Source organism: Rutidosis leptorrhynchoides, chromosome 2 (assembly GCF_046630445.1).
Source record: "Rutidosis leptorrhynchoides isolate AG116_Rl617_1_P2 chromosome 2, CSIRO_AGI_Rlap_v1, whole genome shotgun sequence".
Lineage (NCBI taxonomy): Eukaryota > Viridiplantae > Streptophyta > Magnoliopsida > Asterales > Asteraceae > Rutidosis > Rutidosis leptorrhynchoides.
The window spans coordinates 118,096,423-118,114,736 of NC_092334.1; positions in this window are offsets into that span (position 1 = coordinate 118,096,423).

The window sequence follows — 18,314 nt, forward strand, 5'->3', positions numbered from 1 at the left end:
GTATCGTGACCCGTATTCGTCTCAGACTCGATCACAACTCAAATTATATATATTATTGCAGAATCAACCTCAACCCTGTATAGAGAACTCGATCATTAGTGCATATAGAGTGTCTATGGTTATTCCAAATAATATATATAAATGCGTCGATATGATATGTCAAAACCTTGTATACGTGTCCCGATATTTAAAGTGCGTAAATTAAATAACAGAAATTAAATGACAATAAATAAAATTGCGAGAATGTAAATTGCGATAATTAAATTACGATAAATAAAATGTAATCAGTTAGCTAGGAACAGTTAGCGTGGATTCTTAACACCATTTCTCATAGTTAATTAGTCTGTTTCTAACAAATTTTATTTTGTTATATGTTTTCTTCATTATGCCACTTGTTGGATTCTGATAGGTCAAAATACGAATATAAAATTGAATAAAAATGGTTATTCTGCGGTGAACGGATACGTATATCTGTGGATGTACATAGGATAGTAAATGATTGTTGAATCAGATACGAAGAATGTACAATGTAACTTATTAATGTGAAATCTAAGTATTCCTCGGGTATTACCTACCCGTTAAAATATTTTCACCATTAACAGTTTGTACGAAAGAATTTTTAATTACTATCTTTATGAAACAATATATATACATATATATTTTCTTCAGACGTAATCATGGATTTAATGAGTTAATATAGTATTAAAATCATTTGGTTTACCGTTAAAACTAGAATACATAATCTCTATAACATTAGAGATTACATAATCGCCATGAAGAACGAAGATAATTGATGTAGAATGATACATAGAATGAAGATTATACTCGAGGTACAGAATGAGATGTTGAGGCATGGATTGTTGATGGTACTGGTGCTGTTACTGATGGTACTGTTGGTGATGTTGCTGAAGTTGGTAAGTCTTGCACCATATTCTCCAAATTGATTACTCGAGTGCGAAGTTCGTGGACTTCTTGTATTACTCCGGGATGATTGTCGGTCAGAACGAGCGGATGAATAAGGTTCAGAATTGTGGATAGAATATAATTTTGTCGAGTTACCCTGGAAATGAGACTGAAAATGGTGTCTCGAACAGGTTCGCCGGTAAACGCTTCAGGTTCATTGTCAAGAGGTGAATTCGGTTGGTGGAAGGGATTGCCTTCTGTGCGTTTCCATTAATTAAGTCGACTACGAACCCATCAGATGAATTGGGGATGACTGATTGGCTGATTCATTTTGGTGACGCTGATAGGTGAAACTCCATATCGGAATAGCTGTCGGAATCCGAGGAATTCGAACTGGTTGAAGGATTCATTTCGTACGATCAGATGAAGGACTTTTCGATAAGAAATAGATTATATGATGTAGATTAGTACCCTGCAATACATAATTTACTAAAATCCCATAAGTTACGGAGGAATCTACGAAAGCTGTCAGGCAAAGGTAACAATAACAGATACGCTAAGATATGAATTTTGTCTATACACTATTCATGCAATCAATGCAGTAAGATGTGTCTAGACTAAGAATGATAAGCAGATGATTTCCTAAGGATGATAAACAGATGATTTCCGACAAAAATGATAAGCAAAACTTTTGACACGCAGACACGGTCGAAGTCCAGACTTTCTAATGCATCCTAACGACTATCAGTTAGATACACTAATGCAAGACCTGGTTCACAAAACCACCGCTCTGATACCAACTGAAGCGACCCGTCCTAATCCATCCGGACGAAGTCCACATCGATTATAAACGATTCACAATAGTTGGTTACATCGCGAGATACTTGACCTCTATATGATACATTTTACAAACATTGCATTCGTTTTTAAAAGAAAGACTTTCTTTTCATCGAAAGTTGACAGTATGCATACCATTTCATAATACATCCAACTATAATTGACTTAATAATAATATTGATGAACTCAACGACTCGAATGCAACGTCTTTTGAAATATGTCATGAATGACTCCAAGTAATATCTCTAATTGAGCAAATGCACAGCGGAAGATTTCTTTCATATCTGAGAATAAACATGCTTTAAAGTGTCAACCAAAAGGTTGGTGAGTTCATTAGTTTATCATAAATAATCAGTTCATAATTTTAATAGACCACAAGATTTCATATTTCCATTTCTCATAAACATACGTCCCATGCATAGAGACAAAAATATCATTCATATGGATTGAACACCTGGTAACCGACATTCACAATATACATATAAGAATATCCCCATCATTCCGGGATCCTCCATCGGACATGATATAAATTTTGAAGTACTAAAGTATCCGGTACTTTGGATGGGGCTTGTTGGGCCCGATAGATCTATCTTTAGAGTTCGCGTCAATTAGGGTGTCTGTTCCCTAATTTTTAGATTACCAGACTTGATAAAAAGGGGCATATTCGATTTCGAAAATTCAAACATAGAATGTAGTTTCACGTACTTGTGTCTATTTCGTAAAACATTTATAAAAATTGCGCATGTATTCTCAGTCCTAAAAATATATATTGCAAAAGCATTTAAAAAGGGATTAATGAAACTCACCTAATGTATTTTGTAGTAAAAATACATATGACTATATTGAACAAATGCAGGGTTGGCCTCGGATTCACGAACCTATATCAGTAATATATATTAAAACATATAAACACATAATTCCATTTATTAATCATATGATATTTATTTAAGTATTTTAGTTATATAATAATCATGCTAAATTCTATTTAAGATATATATATCTATATGTATATACTTACTTATATATTATATCTTCCATCATGTGTTACATATATTTATTATTATTTATACATATAGTTACATTATTATATATATATATTAGTAGTTAGTATTATATCAAAAATCAGTAATTTATTATAGGTAATATTTATATAATTAATGTCAATATGTTCGTTCTAATATCTTATGTAATATTAATATAATTATATTATGTATCAAATATATTTTTATGTATCTAATATGTATTTGATAAAATAATGTTAATGATAATAATAATAATAAGAAGAAGAAGAATCATGTTAATGATAAAAATAGTAATAAAAATGATAATTTTTAATAATAATACCAATAATATTAATGATTTTAATAAAAATACATATAATGATGTTAGTAGTAATAATAATAATAAATATAATAATAACAATAATAATATTAATAATAAAAATAAAGATAAACTACCTTAAGGGCATAATCTCCAAAAATAAAATAAAACTGTCTCCGCCAAGACTCGAACCTGCATAACACCAACACCCCTAGCCATTGAACCAATATTCTAATTTTGTAATAATCGCGTGACTAATCATTTAACATACACAAACCGTATAACAAGTTTACTGATAAACTCATCAGCATTATTATCGCCAGTAACCTTCATTTCAGCCCAACATAAAATTGAATCTCGGCCCAACAATAGCCCAGTTCGATTTTTAATTTAACAGCCCAACACTTGGCCCAACTTGTGCAGCTATTTGATGATAAAAAAAATAAACTGCAGTAGCAGAGGTTCGAACTCAGGACCTCTTGTTCCTTGACTACACACCCAACCATCCTGCTATCTATACATTTCTGATTTAACTACCAATTTAATTGTTATATAATCACTTTTTCTCTGTCTCTTTTTCTTCTTCTACATCAAACCCAGAACTATTTATAAACCTCAAACTTTCATCTTAATTATTTCATCTCATCATCTCCATCATTAAATCATACACCATTATCAACTTATCATCTCGGCTTCATCATCATTTATCATAATCGCTCATCTTCATCATGATACATCATCCTACATCAAATATCCTACCATCTCATCTTCTTCTTCGTTTCATCATAGTAACATATCATCATTGATAACTTGTTGGAACTCCATCTCATCGTATCAATAGAGGAGAAAAAAAAATTATTCATGAAGCAATAAATCATGAAGCATGATAGTTAATCAATTGTATTAGTTGCGTACTGCAACATTGGTCAGAGAAAAAAAATATTAAACAAGCTCTCCATTATCTAAATGATCAATAAAGATGTGGTCTTGAATAAAAAAAAATAACGGCACAATAGTACTTGAATCAGATAGTAACATGGGATTTTCATAGGATTTCGTAACAGGAAGAAGAGGAAAAAAAATATATAAATATTGAATCCAAGGTGGTGGCGGTTTGTATTCTTGTTTTGGTTTGTGGGTCTCCATATGAAAAGTTCGACTAAACTAGCAGAATATAAGTGAACTTAGTGACGGTTTGTTGTGATGGTTATGGTCCGATGGTAACCAAATGAAACTCAAGTTCACGATGGTTTATGGTAGTTGTAGGTGGTGGATGGAGTTCAACGAATGTGATGGTGGTCGGAGCTTGTGGGTGTTGGGTAGTGGCTTACGGTGGTGTATGGTGACGGTAAAGGTTATAGTGATGGTAGCGAATAGGATGCAGAGCAAAGAAAAAAAAACATGGGTGTTGGATGTTCCTTTCTATTTCTCTATCCCTTCTCTCTCTCTCTCTGCATACATACATATATTTTATATAATTAAAATGTAATATTAATAATATTAATATAATTATAATATAATTATAAAGGTTAATAATCAATGTGAATTTCAAATTAGATACAGTGAAGCAGCCATCGATTTTGTACTCATCTACCGACACACTTACACGGAATGATATATCGTGTCCATTGCTAAACAGTTAAAATATAAAAATGTTCCTAAAAATCCTATATTTTTAGATTAAATATATTTAATTATTCCACTCATTAACTGTTTGAAACCTGAACAAAAATGTTCGATAAATATTTATTTTCTGTTCCAATTAATATATACGGAGTACAAATATTTAAACTTAAAAGGGTAAAAATATTTTTGTCAAACCTAAAATCTTCGTAATCAATTTACAGTTCAATTTTTATTTTCAATCTTTTTAAACAAGTATTAGAACTATATGAACGCTGGCGAAATGCCAACCGAGTTTTACTGACGTTTACTATTTAAGCTCGAAATCGCATTTTCAATATACTATATGTATATGTATATATAAACACATTTTAATAACATGTTTTATTACATAAATAAATATATTGAATATATATATATATATATATATATATATATATATATATATATATATATATATATATATATATATATATATATACATATAATAATATTTCTCATTACATCTTATATTATTTCTACATATTTAGTTCTAATAATTAAATCGTATATTATTTCAAATTAAAGTAAATATATATATATATATATATATATATATATATATATATATATATATATATATATATATATATATATATATATATATATATATATATATATATATATATATATATATATATATATATATATATATGTATCAATTTACAGATAGTTGTTCGTGAATCGTCGGGAATGGTCAAATGTCAAATGTATGCATGAACACAGTTCAAAGTTTTTGAGACTCAACATTACAGACTTTGCTTATCGTGTCGAAATCATATAAAGTTTAAGTTTAAATTTAGTCGGAAATTTTCGGGTCACTACACAGCAGATAGATCCAAATACTCGCAGATGTTTCGCTGACTGTTTCCTTCCACTCCATGCCATAATCGGAGTCTTATTTTCTACTACTTTCGTTGGACATCGATTCAGTATATATACAGCCGTGTATACAGCTTCAGCCCAGAAACTGTTTGGAAGGCCTTTTTCATGTATCATCGTTTTGGCCATTTCCATTACAGTTCTGTTTTTACGTTCAGAGACACTGTTTTGCTCAGAGGCGTAACCAACAGTGAGTTGGCGTTTAACTCCCTCGTCTTCACAGAATTTATTAAACTGTGTAGAGTTGTATTCTTTTCCTCTATCACTCCTCAGTGTTTTAATATAGCGGCCACTACTCTTTTCTACGAAGTTCTTAAACTTCTTGAATATCGTAAATACTTTCGATTTTTCACGCATGAAATAAACCCACGTCATTCTAGAATAATCATCGATGAAGAGAATAAAGTACCTATTTTGGTTAAGAGACGGGGTCCTCATTGGTCCACATACGTCAGTGTGCACCAGCTCTAGTATACCTTTCGCTCTCCAAGTTTTGTCATGAGGGAAAGGTTTTCGATGTTGTTTGCCCATCATACAGCTTTCACACGGGTTAGTGATTTCTTCTATGTTCGGCAAGTCTCTCATCATATTCTTCTGTTGGAGGATTTTTAGTGCGTGAAAGTTAAAGTGGCCAAATCTTCGATGCCATAGCCATGATTCTTCAACTTGAACTTTCATGGATGTATCGTTGATATACTGCCAACGAAGCGAAAAGTTGCGGTTCTCCATTGGCACTTCAGCTATTAATTTGTAGTTGCTTTTCTTGTCACGGATAATGCATGAATTGTCTTCGAAGAGCAACGAGTATCCGTGCTCCATCATTTGACCAACACTTAGCAAGTTACTTGCAAGGCTTGGTACTAAAATAACGTCATTAACAGATCGAGTGATGTTATTAGTTTAAACAGTTATCATACCTTTGTCTTTAGTGTCAACAAGCGCTCCATTGCCTAGTTTGATGCGGGACTTTAAGGAGGTGTTGATACTATCAAATAACTTTTCATCTCCTGTCATGTGGTTGCTGAACCCACTGTCGATCAACCAAGTATCGTCCCTCTATTTATTTGCGACATGACAGACATAGAATAGCTGATTTTTATTCTCTGATATATCTTAACTTTCTTCCGTGAAGTTAGCTCGATGATTTTGTTTTAAACGGTAATATTTTTGTAGATGCCCAAATCTTTTGCAGGTATTGCATTGTGGCTTCCCTTTGTGGAAACAATCTTTCTCCAAGTGGTTTGTCCTTTTGCAAATACCACATGGAGGGTAGATTTTTTTTCTCTGATCGAACCCGGTTCTGGGTTTTTCTCCTCCTCTAGAATTTTCTTCAAAAATTCTTTTCCCCTCATTTTTAGATTTTTGAGACCTTAATTTGAGTTTAGACTGAAACGCACTTTCAAGTGAGTTTTCACTGCGTCGACTCAGTCTAGCCTCGTATGCTTCAAGAGAGCCAATTAATTCTGGTACCGACAAAGTCTCGATGTCTTTTGAATCTTCGATAGCAGTAATGACATGATCGTATTTTTCGATCATACTGATAAGTATCTTTTCTACAATCCTTTTGTTAGTTATATTATCTCCATAGGCTCTCATTTGATTTACTATTTCTTTGATTCTAGAATAGTAATCTTTAACGGTCTCAGTGTCTCTCATATTTAAATTTTCAAAATCTCGTCTTAGAGTTAGTAGTTTGACGGATCTTACCTTGACATTTCCTTGAAATTCTTCTTGAAGAATCTTTCACGCCTCTTTGGCTGTCGTAGCTTCCATGATTCGTGGAAAGATAGATGGTGTCAAGGCTTGTTGAATGTAGCCAAGAGCAGCAGCATTTCTGACTACATTTTTGTTGTATTTTTCTTGTTCTTCCACGGACAGAGTTCCGACGTCTTTTGGAGTTGTAAATCCGACTTCGACAATATCCCACAAACTTTGTGCTTGGAAATATGTCTTCATTCGGATACTCAAAAAATCATAGTTGTCGCCATCAAAGATGGGGACGGGAATATTGTACGCACCAACGATAGTCATGGTGTACTCGAACAAACGCCCAAACGGCTCTTGATATCACTTGTTAGAATAGTTGTAAATTTAGAAGTTGATTAGTTTAAATTTAGATGTTATAAAATAGTGATTTATATTATTTGAATTTTTTTTAAAAAGGGGAACGTATTAATATTTAGAAGTGAAGTATGATTTGTATTGTATTAGAAATGAGAGACTTTTATGGTTTGAGATTAGTGGTACATCACTTTGCATCAAGAGTTGGCTATATATAGCCAATCATATGTCGGTGGCAATGGATCTAGTAACTTCTCATCTACTAATTTCTAGAACATGCCTTCTAAATATCTACTAACTAATATCCATTACCAATAATAAATTCTATAATAATCTAGAAATACATTAATAATTTAACAAGTATTATCTTTTTTTATTGTTGAGATATTTAATGAATATAAAGGCCCATTTTTATATCTCGAACATGGACTTACAAATCAATGAGACGATCCCGACTTTAGCAGACTTTTAACCCAGTTGACCATGCCATTTTTTATTGTGTATTATTTTACCCTTTTGACCATTTAGATATAAAACATATCCGAATAGACCTATTTATAAATAATGACTGAAAGTGCCACACATAAAGAATTTCAGGCAAAGATGAGGCAATGCCACCATTGAATGTAGATAGTACATGTTGGCACATTTGAAGCCAGATTTGATAGAACAACTATCACAACTGTAAGAATTGATATACCCCTAAAGTGACCAATTTGATTATAAGGTTACATGAAATCTCATATTGCACTTGGGAATAAAATACCTTGTTAATGAAAAAAATATTGAATCATTAATTTCTAATTGTAGTAAACAGAAAATGGAAGAAAAAAATAGAACTGGAAATGGTTAAAGTAACCCTTTGTAGTTACCAAGTGTGAAAATTTTGACCCATTTACTTATATAAATGGGTCAATCTGAATTGTGAGCTATCTCGGCTAATAAGCGGGTTAAAGGTCGGGTCAAAGTGTTAATATCATAAAAAATTAACACAATAATTCGAACGGTTATTACCAAAGTACTTGTGGTTGTGCATATCATTAGCATTACAGAGTACTTATAAATATGTATCTCAAACAACTCACATTCTTCCTTTCAAAGTTGATCCATGAAACTATACTTCAGGTGTACCACCATTGAGTGTTGGTTGTCAAACAAATCAAAAGCGCTAGAACCAGTCTTATCTTGAAATCAAATGACTTTTCTGATCTGTATTAAAAAAGAAATTGCATCAGTATGAAAATGAATTGTAGTTCAAATCATAATAAAGTTTACATACAATATATTCACTTGTTATTCTAGGCCTGCTCGGACATACGGTTCCCCCAATTTGACTTACTTGAAAAATACATCTTTATCAGTCACGTCCCACGCGTATCACACACATATATCTCTTTTCCCACTTTCACCACCATACATACCTTAGGTAAACTCTCCATCATCACACGCATTAAGACCATGAATATGTGAGATATACATGAAAACTACTTCTAAAAGAATTAATTCATTTATAGAACTCTAATTTTTCTTTACGGCTCTATTGAGTCGACGACAATCGTCGATTTATTGGCGACTTGACTAACTCTTAGAGCCTAAATTAAATTCCAGGCAGGAGTTAAAACCCATGGAAATTTGATTCTACCATTTTCATGGCGTCTAATTATTTTTATTTTATTATTTTTATTTCTTTTTAAACTTTTTCCTACTTAAAGGCCGGAGGTCCTCTCGGAAGCAATATCTTTATTCGTCGAATAGAGAGAGGGATAACTTTCTCTACTTTTGAGAGTGTTTCACTCTGGGTGAAGAAATGACTTGTCTTTATTCTCGGATAGGGGAAGTATTGTCTACATCTCACCTCCCCTATACACCATTTATGTGGTATTGGGTTTTGTTGTTGTTGTAATTTTTCCTTGATTCAAGAATGTTTCTTGTTTATATTCAAAAGAAATTAACATTTATCTGCGTTGGAAAATGAGCAATGTAAGGTCAATGTATCGATTCATATTTTAATATTTGTTGGAAAAAATTACACCGTTGATCACTCATGTTTACTCCAAATTTCATATTAACCACTAATGTTTATTTTGAACATGGTTGGTTACTCAAGTATGCAAAAGTTCCATGGTTGATCACTCTTTTAAATTTCTCTCAAAAAAATTTCATCATGTGAGGGTATAATCATCCACACACATTTTAGCTCCCTGCATAAATTGCATCTTTGCATCTTCATCACAATACAAGACCAGCCTACATCTAAACTTAAAATTTCTATCAAAAAAAATTTCATCGTCATGGAATTAAAATCAAAAGTAAAACTAAACCAAAACTTAAAAGTTAAATCCAAATCAAGTTTATAATCTCTAACTTTAATCCACCACTACCAATATAAATGATATATAATTTGCATAGGTGTTTGATTCCATAATAACAGGGCTCCATTTACAGAACATGGCTCCATGAAAACATATATTAATACCTTTCTTCAATTCTTTAATTCCATAATACATAAAGATCACTTATTATCATCTATAAATCCCAAACCCAGTTTGATTAACATCAATAATCCTAGGCTTCGCGATGATTCAGAATCGATTAACATTAACAAAAAATAGGAGATTGATCTTGTGTTCTTCGTGTTCATCATTCAATGATTTGGTCTCCGGATCAATATGAAATGATTTGAGGAAAAGTAAAATTGTAGAGTTTTTCCAAATCACGTCGTGATTCTATCTGCAAATTCTTAGATCTAAACTCACAAAATCATGGACGAATTTCGAAGTCAAAGTTCGAGTTCAAAAGTCAACTTCATCTTCATGATTCAAATTCGAGTTCTCTGTGTTATTTCAGGTCCAGTTATTGATTGTCGAGTGTAAGGAAAATGATTTGGAACATAATTCATGAAGGATTCAAAGTCTAAAACTTCTTAGATCCCGATTTTGGTGTTCATCATGAAGTTCTTCACATTTATTTATTTATCTGTTTCATTTTTGAAGAAGTTCTTGACTAGTCTTAAATGATTTTGCATATTTGATGATGTTTTGGTTTAGTTTTACTTTTGATTTTAATTTCATGGTGATGAACTGAAATTTTGTTTGACAGAAATTTTCTAAGTTTAGATGTAGGGTTCTATTCTTGTATTGTGATGAAGATGCAAAGACAATGTATGCAGGGAGCACAATTTGTGTGGATGATTATACCCTCACCTTATGAATTTTTTATTTATAGAAATTTGAAAGGGTGACCAACCATGAAACTTTTGGATACTTGAGTGACCAACCATGTTCAAAACAAATATTAGTGGCAAACATGAGATTTGGAGTAAACATTAGTGATCAACGGTACAATTTTTTCTATTTGTTTTGATTGTAATACAGACCCCTTAATTCATAACAAAACTACACTATAAACAAAAATAGAAAAAGTAAAAAGATTACCAACTTCTGAGTTTGTGACATGTGTATGTGCTAATATTAATAATTTCAAAGTTCTCCTACATTATGCAAAATACAAGTTAAAGTGATATATTTTGCTAGGAAATCATTGAGTTACGTTAGCTGATATTAGCCGCGGATGGTACACCCTAACTGTTCATCAACATAGGATTTTTTAGTGTAATAGAACTTAACCAATAGAGTATCCTAAACGATCAACCAAAGCGAGTTCTAATAGCAGTTATATTAACGAAATAACTTATTATCCAAGTTACTACCATTTTTAAGTCATGAAAATATATTTCTACCATTCACTGGTACCGGTAAACAAAACTTTGAAGAAATAAGCCAAATATCATGAACTCGTATACTAACCTCATATATTGTCATTGACATTAAATCAAACACCTTGTGTTCATTCTAGAAACTTCTAAATAATGGTAATTTATAAGGTTGATTCAAATTAATTCTGATAATGATCATTACATACCATATAACATATCATGATCATGATATTAATTAAACTGGACATGAGATGAATGTAATAAAATTATAACATAACAGTATAAGCTTGTTTCTCCTCACTATTGAACATCAAGATTGTATTATAACATATCAAACTTTAACAACTCTATAGATTTTATGACATTTGGATTAAACTAAATATCTCTATTATAACAAACTTTAACAATCTATGCATGAGTTCAACTGTACGCATACATAACAATCTTTACAACACTATTATCATAATGTTCAACAATCTATGCATCAGATCAACTCTATGCATACATACAATCTTTAACAACTCTATTAAAACAATCTCTATAGAAATAAATTGGTATGAAACAACAATCTCTAAACCTATTTGATTAAATGAACCGATGATAACATAATGATCATTAAATATTAAATAGCAAATTGAAATAAGATGTGATTACCTGAATTCATAGACTGTAAGGTTAATTTTTAAACCTTAATCTTTATATTCATCTTTGTTCTATCACAATTTTGATATACCGCGGAAATTGAAATTGAAATCAAAATTATGATTATGATCTACACCATAATCTCTCTCACACCGATAAATCTTAATCTTCATGTTATATTTGAATCATCTCATAAATAAATTATTCTTCATGTTAAATCGTAACACAGGTTAGGATCAAAATCAAAACCATTTCTTCTTCACACAATCATGTTTTAGATGTTCGATTTAGGATAAGAAAGATTTAATCTTGAATTTGATTTGAGTCGTGTATTTTTAGGGTGAAAATTAGGGTCTTCTTCCTGTATTTTAACGTGAATGAATGAAATTGTGAAGAACCCTATTTTATTTTTTATTCGTGTTTTTTTAGAAGTGTAAGGGTATTTTAGTCTCATTATTTAATTTTGAAGATTATGAGGTCATAATTATTACATGATTTTTTAATGGTTGAGATTTAGTGATGACTTATGCATAAGTGGCTAGGATTAGAAGTTATAGATTTAGATGACATATTTTTGTGTTTGTTTTTGTTGGAGTATGATACAAATTCAAAGCGAGCGGAAGCATTTTTAAAATATTTACAAAATCATACTCTTTCACGGATCATTGTACAAAACTTTAGTAAACAAAACAAATTAATGAAACCAAACAAGAAGAGGTTAGATTACAACCTTTGTAGCCTTCTGAAGATCGAGTTTGAAAACCCAAAGAAGAGTTCCTCTAAACGGTAGACACCCAAAGTTCCAACCTTGCTTCGATCTATACCTACTACTTAACGGATCTTTACTTCTTCCTTATTTCCACCAAAACCGAACCCAATTATATATTTCAAGTATTTTGGTTACTTGAAAATGAGAAAGAGAAATAGCATTTTGTATGTGTGTTTTGTATCTTTTACATCTACTTTTCCAATACCAAGACTTGGTATTATATAGAACAAAGTACATTATTGATACAATAATACATTTAGTACAAATATAATAAATAAAGATTTGGAAAGATTTGCAAAATCAAATCTTTATATAAAATAAGATTTACAAAATCAAATCATATTTTATAAATCAAATCAAATCTTATATGATTTGCAAAATCTAATCAAATCTCTACATATTTAGATTTGTAAGTATATGTATACACATAAAAAAAACTTACTTAATTTATTAAACCATTAACTAATGATTAATAAATTAATTTCCGATTAGAAGGTATATCAAACAATTTACGATTGGCCTTTGTGTGTGACCGAATAGGATAAATGGACTTTTATTATTTAATGTCATGGGCATATCTTCGGAATATATGTACCACGGTCAAACCACGGACGAACCGTAGCCAACCCGAGAACATATTTCCAACAGAGTTCCACTTGCACTGACATTAATAATATTGGTCTGTCTTAAAAGACACACCATGTGTAACAACTAGTCTGCTACGTTACACTCCTATATTTTGATTTTTATCAATCATCCTTTTGTTCAAGATATCTATATGAACGTGTGACATGGTTAAGTGTCAATCATCATCGTTCAAGATTATGTTTCCCGATAGAGATTTGTGGTGATCAAATAGACTGCAATTGCAATAATTCAGTCGTAGCATGGCCATGCATTTAATTCAGCACAAATCAATGAGGGGCCCAGAGATATTGCTTCAACTCGCTTAAAGAAGAAGGAACAAATTGCTTCAACGGTATAGACATCCACCACATTCCATGATATACCCAATCTGCTCCCTTATAACCGGCATTTACGCACAGCTTTAGAAACAGGTCAAAGTATAACATAGTTTGTGTCAGGATTTCTCATACATATCCACTCTAGGATAAATGATGTTGTCATCTTAGATCTTACATTTTGAATTAAAACCATGAAGTAATGTCTAAGTGTGGTCATTCCAGAACCTTGAATCAACTATCAAGTTCCTCGTGAATGTAGTTTCATATAAGGATATATTACTACACTTCATAGCAGCCTTAATTCAATTCTCTCTTCTTTAGAGAATGACCGACTTTGGAAGTTTATGAAATAATATTCATTGGAAGTTAAAACATGCAAAATGAAACATGGCAATATACAATGAAATGATCGCATCGTGCGTATAATATAATCTCAATATATTAATTATCAGATCAATTGCAACATATATTATTACCCAATGTTTAAAGTTTCAAACTTAACATAAAAAAAATACAATCAAACTTTATCATTAATGACACGAATGCCAATAGATATGCTCACGTGACGGCTCCGCCTTTCAACATAAATACAAATCCTGATTGTGAAGAGCAATCATCTCTATCTGATTGGAAACTAGCATCCGAGTATCCTTTGATGCTCAGCTCGTCATTCCAACCATAGACCAAGAACATCTCTTTAGTCCTCCTAAGATACTTTAGAATGTTCTTGACTGCTATCCAATGAGCTTCACCAGAATTGGCCTGATAATGACTAGTCATGCTTAGTGCATAATTCACGTCAGGCCTAGTGCATATCATCGCATACATGATCGATCCTATAGCTGAAGCATATGGAGTCCGACTCATGGTAGCTGACTCCAAGTCAGAATTAGGACATTGAGACTTGCTCAATATCATTCCAGGGTTCATAGGAACGCACCCTTTCTTGGAGTTATGCATATCAAATTTATTCAGTATCTTATCTATATATGCACTTTGGTTTAGCCCAATTAATCTCCTTGACCTATCTCAATAGATCTTTATTCCTAAAATATATGATGCATCTCCTATGTCTTTCATGGAGAAACATTTCCCTAGCCAAGCTTTAACATCTTTCAATGTCGGGATATCGTTTCCCATGAGTAATATGTCATCGACATATAGTACAAGGAAGACTACAACACTCCCACTAGACCTAACATAGACACATGGCTCATCTTCGCCTCTAATAAAACCAAATTCTTTGATTTTCTCATTAAAGCAAAGATTCCAGCTACGAGAAGGTTGTTTAAGTCCATAAATGGACTTTTGAAGCTTGCACACACTATTAGGATACTTAGGATGTACATAACCCTTAGGTTGTGTCATAAACACATCCTCTGTTAGCTTACCATTAAGGAAAGCTGTTTTACATCCATTTGCCATATCTCATAGTCATAAAATGCAGCTATGGCAAGAAGTATTCTAATAGGTTTCAACATAGCTACTGGTGAAAAAGTTTCATCATAGTCTACACCATATTGTTACGTGTAACCCTTAGCCACCAGTCTGGCTTTGAATGTGTGTACGTTTCCATCCATGTCGGTCTTCTTCTTGAAGACCCACTTACACCCAATGGTTTTAGTACCTGGTATATGATTAATCAAGGTGCAGACTTGATTATCATGCATGGATTGGATCTCGTTGTTCATAGCCTCCTTCCACTTGGCAGACTCGGGGCCTGTAATCGCTTCCTGATAGGTAATAGGTTCATCAGAATCTATATTTTCGTCATCACCCTCAAATATGTGTAAACTATATTTCTTTGGTGTTCGACGCACTCTATCAGATCTACGTATGGATGGTGGCTGTAGGTCAGTTTCTCTTTTAACTGCAGGCTCGTCGACCTCTTGAGGAGAATCGGTTTCAATATCGGTTTCCATGTTGGTTGATTCTTGAATTTCTTCAAGGTCAATTTTGCTCCCACTGGTTCCTTTTGATATGAGATCCTTTTCAAGGAAGACTCCCCTTCGAGACACAAAGACTTTGTTCTTAGTAGGGTTGTAAAACAAATATCCAAAAGAATCAGTTGGGTAACCAACAAATAAACACTTTTCAGATCTGGGTTCAAGTTTATCTTGAGCTTCACGACGAACGTAAGCCTCACAACCCCAAATTCTTAGATATGAGAGAGACACAGTTTTACCATGCCATATCTCATAAGGTGTTTTAGAAACTTTCTTGGTTGGGAAGAGGTAAAGGATCCTTGCGGCAGTTTGTAGGGCATAACCCCAAAAACTGATTGGAAGCTTTGTGCGGCTCATCATGGATCGAACCATATCAAGTAATGTTCGATTCCTCCTTTCAGCCACACCATTATATTGTGGTGTTCTAGGAGGAGTTAATTGTGATATTATCCCACAACCCCGTAGATGATCACGAAATTCATCATTAAGATATTCACCACCTCTACCAGATCGGAGAATCTTAATTCTTTTGTTCAGTTGATTTTCTACTTCATTTTGGTATGCCTTGAACACTCCCAAAGTTTCAGACTTTTGTTTAATTAAATAAACGTAACCATATCTACTGAAGTCATCAGTAAATGTAATAAAGTATCGTTCATTGTGTCTAGTAGATGATCTGAACGGACCGCACACATTAGTGTGTACCAAATCCAACAGATCCTTAGCCCGTTCACAGTTTCCTGTGAAAGGTGCCTTTGTCATTTTTCCTGACAAGCAAGATTCGCATTCATCATATGATATTATATCAAATGATTCTAGAATTCTGATCATGCATATTTTTGCCATAGGGTTTAACATGCATGCTCAATACGTTAGTGGGATTTAAGGATCTTAGAACAAGGCTCTCCGGTCTGGCTACTGTGGATAACCCTGGCCGACATGATGATGTCGGCGGGGTGGCCAAGTGATTAAGTCCACCTTTAATTACGATCGTCGATTAGAAGGCCCCAAATAAGGTTGTAGGTGCTAGTTAACAAGAAACTAACCTGTTGACCTTTAGCAGACGCTAGATGATGCTGTTACGTAAGGTGTATAGCATGAGATGATTACGTAATGTTGTGACGATCCTTAGAATGATAGTTAGGGTTTATATATATAAGCAAACCCTAATTCTAGAACCATCCGAGATATTGGCAATCCTTTCCATAACAAACTCCCCCGAATCACGGATGTAATTATGGAAAAGATATTTACTTGATAGCCAAGTAATCGCTGTACCGAGAACAAAGGCATTAGATACGAATCTGCATACCGCACATAAGCACACGCATACGCACACTAGTGAGTGCCCGCATACATATGGGGTGCGCATGCGGGTTGCGATATCATTATGTCCCCCCAGTTTGATGTTATATGGCGCAAGACATATGATGTCAAACTATTAAGCGAAGAAAAAACAAGAAAACGGCTAGCATTTAATTTTCTGCGTGCGTTTCGAGGTCATTTAATGCCTGTCACTGTCGCAGAAGCCCATTCGGCTGACAAGACGTAAAGTGGCAGTTGGAAGGCGCGTGTCAGCCACATGCTCATAGGTAACCATACCCAACTGACATCCACGCGCGCACTTAAAATGCCACCCGTTGATCGCGTAACACGTGTACATCCACGATCACACCATTCCACCCTATGACTCCAAATCTTCACTATAAATAGCCCCAATTCACACACATTTCCATTTTTCTGCTTCAAGCTTCCCCAATACGCTGCTATATTCAATTCCGATCAAATCCTAAATACTCCGGCCACCGTCTAAAGGTTAATAATTCTCCAATCACTCTATAGAAAATGACTAAGGCTAACGAGACCTATGTAGATAGTGTTAGATCGATTATAGAGCAGAAATACATTGATCACTTAGTTAAACAATACCCACCGTTAGCAAAGTACAATTTGGTGCCACCCCTGCCCAATCAACGTGCTCATGAGCCACCGGAGAAGAAGGTGGCCATCTACGAACATGCGTTCAAGCATGGCAACTTTAGGGTTCCCCCCTCTGACTTCTTCCTAGGCGTATTAGATCACTTCAGAGTAGGATTAGGGCAACTACACTCTTATACCTGTAACGACCCATCAAAGTTCACTTGACGACCATCGTTATCCTGGTCCCACAGCTTGATCATAACTCTATATGAATTTGATAAATAACCTTGCATTCTTTATTTAAAAATGATTTCCTATAAAGGAAACCTACCAAAATGTGTAAGTTTAGAAAAACCATACATTATTACTTAACCAAAAGTTGACCAAGACAAGTCAACAACATCCACTATCAAATGTATCAAAATAGAATGCAAGTTAATGTTTAACAAAAGCTGCCATCATAAATATGCAGACTCTCTAAAAACAGCGGAAGCAATCTATCATGAACCTGAGAATAAAACATGCGAGTAACTGTCAACAAAAATGTTGAGTGAATTATAGGTTTAATATTGCAAACAATATTTAATTTAAACCATAAAAATTTATGTTTGAAAACATAAAAACTCCTTTTTGGACCATAAAATTATATGCTAGAAAACATATAATAAAATATTATTCCATTTTCCGTGAGC